This window comes from Sorex fumeus, unplaced genomic scaffold, assembly GCF_029834395.1.
Source record: "Sorex fumeus unplaced genomic scaffold, SorFum_2.1 ptg000063l, whole genome shotgun sequence".
In the NCBI taxonomy this organism is placed as follows: domain Eukaryota; kingdom Metazoa; phylum Chordata; class Mammalia; order Eulipotyphla; family Soricidae; genus Sorex; species Sorex fumeus.
Window position 1 is genome coordinate 33,112,463 of NW_026606120.1, and position 6,000 is coordinate 33,118,462.

Genomic DNA, 6,000 nt, shown 5'->3' on the forward strand with positions numbered 1-6,000 from the left:
TCCTGTTTGGGCTCTTGTGGCCAATGCTGTGATGAATATAGAGGGGCAAATAACATTGAATTTGTTTTTTTGTATCCTTTGGATAAGTGCTCAGAAGTGGTATTTCTGGACTATATGGTGTTTCTAGACATGTATCTGTTTTCATTCCTCTGGCCCTGCCTTAGGCCTCAGGTTAAAGAGGAGGTGACTCCTTATCTCTGATTCAGGCAGATACTCTAGCAGGAAACTGTTTCTCAGGTCATTAGGTGAAGCATTAAATAGTTATCACTTCCCCACTTCACCTTAATCTCTCACAATCCCCAATAATCTCTGCACTAAAGTGTACAAAATCCTCTACAGGGTTGACTCACACCTCCTGAGGCTTGGGACACCAAGGCCTGTGGAAATACTCCAGTTCCAATTCTAGTGGTAATGAACCCCGTAGTTGACAACTTGGCTTGGTATCAGTAAAATCTTTGGCCTAAAGATTGGTGCCAGATATGAATCTTGTGTAGCTCTTCTTTCCTTCTCACTGGAGTGGTCATAGTGCCAGACAGCCCTCCTTGTTGATCACTGAAGTCACATAAAAAGGATTTGGTGTGTTGACTCCTGGGGCGGGAGGGGGGGGGGGCGAAATGAAGAATAATTGCTAATGGCATGGAATTTCTTCCCTTTGGAAGGTGATTTCTTCAGTCTAACACTCTCCCAACTTAGCTTTTTCAACCACTGGAAGTTTTTTCTAAAGATGAACTCTCAGGTTCTGTTGCCTTAGGACACTTGTTGTTCCTTTACTATGCTTCTTTATATCTCACATGTGAGACAGATTACCTGTATCTGTTTCTCAACTTGTGACTGATTTCACTCAGCATGATACACTCTAGTTTTATTTATGTAGTGGCAAGTGCATTATTTTATCTTTTCTAATAGCTATTGTGTGTGTATGCTCACATGTGCTTGTGTGCGCGGTGTGCATGCACGCACACACACACACATACACACACATACACTCCTCATTGTTTCTTTATTCAGTCACCTGTTTTGGGACCCTGGGGTTGTTTCCAGATCTTTTACTATTGTAAATAGAGCTGCAGTATGCATAAGAACATAAATGTCTTCGTGAAATAGTTTTTGAGTTCATGGGATATATATATGTACATATATATATGTACATATATATATATATATCAAGATGTGGAGTTGCTGTATTGTATGAAATCTCAATTCTTAGATTTTTGAAAAGTGCTGGAATTGTTTTTTACAAGAGGTCATGCCAACATATTCCTACTAATGGTGGATAAGGCTTTGTTTTCCCACATTCAATGCAATGCCATTTTTTTGGTTTATTCTTTTTTATATGTGCCAATTTCACTCATGTGAGGTGATAGCCCATTATTTACCCCCCATTTTTGACTAGTATTTCCTGTTATTTGTGAAGAAAGTTTCTTCATATATATCTTGGGCATACATACTTCTTTGAAGAAGATTATGTTCATCTCTTCTCCCCATTTTTCCCCCATGTGGATGGTTTTGTTGTGGTTGTTGTTGAGCTTTAAATATATTTTGAATCCACCAGGTTTCTTTGTAGTCCTGGAAAACTCTGGTTCCTCCATGGTTAATGTTCTGGTCCTCATACTCCTCACACTGGTCCTACTGAGAATTCCTTACAACAGCTGTGGCTAGAAAGAATCAGTAAACTCCTAAGTACTGGCCTAATATTATGAACTCCCTGTTTAGACCACCTGGAACTTGGGACTCCATACTTAGCACCTAGGAAGTACCAGGAATAATGAAAAAAATAAAGAAGGAATTCAGCCTTGTATGTGTAAGGCAAGTGCTCTACTATTGAGTATATCCCTGGCCCTTATTGGCAACCTTACAAAGAGTGATGTAATAATTTTATTTTAAAAAATGCCAACATTTTATAATACTAAGGAAGCAATGTCTCCTGCAACTATTTAAGCTTATAAATTATAAATTAATTTTTGCATATGCATCAGGCCAAATTGTTTTAATTAGAAAAAATTATCTAGAGAAATATAAGGGGAGAGAACGATAGAGATAGTCAAGTAAAATAGTTTAATTTAGACCGGAGGTCCCCACCCTTCCAAACCCAGACTGGCATTTTCCATTCTTTCAATCCACAGGGCCAGACTGGGTTTGGAAAATGAATAGGAATCAGGCATGAAGAGCAGAAGCAGCCTGTGGCTTTTGCTGTCTTGGTGGGGAGGAAATCTTTGGTGAAGATGGGGGTGGGGTTGAGAGGGGTCTTGAGTTGAAATGAACTTGGAAGAAACTATGGGACTTTTTATCCTTCTTAGCTGAGTTCAGAAGCTTTAGATGCCTTTGGGGAAAGAAAATTTGTACTGAAAACCTCAAAATTGTGTTTGTATTCGACAGGGAGCCAGAGATAGACTGTACAATCCTAACACTTTCTGAAAAAATGTTACAGTAGGGTCTGCTGAGGCACAAGGGGGCTGACAGAGTTGCTTTGGGGGCAGGGTTCCCCCCAGATAGAACCTCAGAACTCCTTCCCCCTCCAACCTAAAACTTGGATTCTGCTTTTATACATATTTATTTAAAGCTGTATATACAGATGTGTGGGTTTTTCTGGAAGGAGCTGGGAGGAGGGAATCAAATGTGGCTGTGCGAAATGTTTTGAGTCGCAGCCATCACTAGCCAGAGGAAGCTAGTTTACTTTCCAAGTCAGCCCAGATGGGCCTTGCGTGCGGGTTGTTAGCTCTGGCACCAGCGCAGGCCTCTGTAAACACTGCGTGACTGGCGCGGGCCTCTCAGGAGCACGCGTGCTGACTGTCATGCTTTACTGCCTAATTGGCTTTCGCAGAGTTGCTATATGCTGCTGCTTTCTGGGCTTTGTGATTCTAAAGGGAAGCCTCTGTCTGTTCGGTTCTGTCCCATAATGCCCATTTGTTCATCTCCCGGTGGTGGGGGGGGGGGGGGAGGGTCCGGCTCACCTGCCTTCCCTGATAGAGACGTTGGTCGCACCCAGTGTATCCTTTAGAGAGAAAGGGCGCGTTTTACTGACTGCTTGTAGGCAGGTGTCAGGGAGAGGTGTGCTGTTCCTGGCTCACCCAGTCAGCTCTTTCTCTCACTCATCCCCTTCCCCCGCACCATGATTCCACTCCTTTCTGGGGTACATTTTGGTCTCCCCACAGGAGGGGGAGTACCTCTTTTTTCTGCTCTTTCCCAGTGCCCAGATAACATCTCCTTGCAGACTTGACATATATGCATGCTGAGTTAGGTCAACATGGTTGGCTGCCAGGTACCAGGCTCCACAACCAGCAAATCTCACCCTGTCCAGAGTCCTGCTTCAGCTCTCCTAAGATTTGCTTCTATAAATTGTGCCATGACAAGATGCCTGGAAATGTCCAAATTTCCTGTCACTGCTGGCAGCTCTACGCCCATGCATTTCCTCTTCCTGTGAAAATATCCATTCCTTTCTGTGTGGAAGACAGTTTAGTCAGTTAAGTCAACGGCTATTGCGTTCAGATGCTGTGTATTCAGAAAAGGACTTCCACCTTTGAAACTGTTTGTGATGGGTTTCTTTTCTGGCTTTCATCTCCCTACCATCTTGGAATCTGGACCTAATGGCTGTCCTCTAGTTACACACCCAGCCTCTAGGAAGATAGTCAATTAGGAAGCTTTTCCAGTGGTAGTTGAGGGAGTCCTTGGAGGTACTTCTCAGTTCTCCTCAGCAGGCGAAGATGCTTCGGGTCAGAAGATAGAACCTAGAACCAAAGCTCCTTGGTTCGTGGCACACTTTCTGCTGAGGCACTTTTTCTGCCTGCTCTCGTCTGTGAAATGGGAGAGTAATAATTAACCTGGAAGAACTGGATGTGTAGCCCCTTGTGAGATTCCAGTGTTGGGGGGTAGTTGGAACTGAGCCCTCTCCTTTCATTGGGCCTGCAGATCTGTTTCTGACTGCCAATTTTTGGATTAAGCCATCTGTCTCTAGGTTTGGGTTAAAATAAAATAGATGAACTTAGGGTGGAGATGGAATGGACTTTTGCTTTTGCTGCTCCCCATTCATGCTAATAGCACCCCGTTTCCTTTCCAGAAGTGACCTCACCCCCATTCTCTGCATTCCAGAAAATTAGCTCACTGGAACTGGTAGACTGTCAATCACGGCATGTAGCCACCATTCTGGCTAGGCGGTAGACATGTCACTCAAGACAGAATCTTTTCTTCAGTGCTTGAGGGACCACAGGGGTACCTGGGATCAAACCCTGATAGACTGAAGGTAAGAAAAGTGCCTTATCCCCTCTACTATCTTTCTGAACCCTCAGATTTTTTCTCACTCACCTGAATTGTTGAATTAAGGGGCTAAGCCCCCAGGAGTTTATTTTATGTTGGTGATAAAAAATTAATCTGCAAATACAGATTGAACGAGAAAGTCTCTAAGACCGCAGCCTCAGAAGTCTCTTGATGAGTAATAGAACTCGGGAGTTCAGAACTGTCAAACACATATGTTTCATTCTTCACCCAGGTCTGAGAGGAAGGACACATTCCTCTTCTCTCTGCTCTTCCTTTTCCTCTTTTTCTTTTTTGCTTCCTTCTTTTACTGTGTAATGAAGATGGCACGTTTTTGACTGAAGCTTGCTCAACTTCTCTCTCTGTTTTGTTCATTTTGGGGCCACACCTGTCTCAGTGCTTACTCCTGGCTCTGCACTCAGCAATCACTCCTGGCAGCCTTTGGGGACCACATGGGATGCCAGGGATTGAACCAAAGTTGGTTGTGTGTAAAACAAATGCCTTACTCACTGTACTATTGCTCTGGTACTCCACAACCTTTCTCTCTTACCATGTCTATGTCACTGTCACTGTCCTCCCGTTGTTCATCGATTTGTTCGAGCGGTCCCAGTAATGTCTCCATTGGAGACTTTGTTGTTACTATGTTTGGCATATCGAATACATCACGGGTAGCTTGCCAGGCTCTGCCGTTCTGGCAAGATACTCTCGGAAGCATGCCAGGCTCTCCGAGAGGGGCGGAGGAATCGAACTCAGGTCGGCCATGTTGGCTGCGTGCAAGGCAAATGCCCGACCACTGTGCTATCGCTCCAACCCACCATGTCTATGTAGCTAAGTTAATCATCTCTTTTTATATGTGTGTGAGAAGGATTTCTCTGGAATAGAAAATGCTACTAAAACTACATGGAAAACGATGTTTGAGAAAAGAAGCTGAATAAGCCAATTCATGGCTCTCCTTGTTTATGTTCATCATCTGTGGCAAATGACATTTGTTTTTTTCTTGCAAGTAGCATCAATTTCACTTTGGTTCCACTTGTCTCTTGTAATGACTTTTTTTTCTTTGAAAAGTACTTTTTCACTGTTGAAGCTTACAAGCTACTTTGATGTGAGTCGCACTGTGTCCAGCAGAACTGAATAGAGCTAACCTGTTCAAGTTTCACAGTGAAAGGAAACTGGTGATCATGTGAGTGTTTCAGAGGGGAGAACATATGTCAACACACTGCAAAGACCTGTAAGTCTAGATCATATAAACCCAACACCTATAGGAGCAGTTACAATTGACCTTTCTTATATAGATGGAATGGCATTCAATTCCCCTCCTGAAGTACAGCCTAGGGGCTAGAAAGATCTATAAGAAACATTTTGCTAGTCTTTCTAATACTTCTTTGTGTTTTAGGCATAGCAGTTAATACTAGCTTTTATAGCAATTATTCCCATAATTGTATTGACTTTTGTACAAGTTCATTTCTCATTTGTACCCAATCTACAGAGTTTGGGTGGTTCCTGTGGCAGTTCTTCTCCAAGCAGTGAACCAGAACTGGATTAGTGCGTGCTTTTGCCATAAGAGTCAAGGATTTCAAATCACATAGAGAGAAGACTTGTGCCAACCTGCTTCATTTGGGGCTCCCTGGAGGGGGACAGGTGAGACTCTTCCCTGCCCCAAGGGACCCAGCCTTGACAGCTGAAAACCTCCAGAACTCAACTACAGCCATGCTCATGGCTGCTCTCCACATGCTCAGGCTCACGAGTGAACCT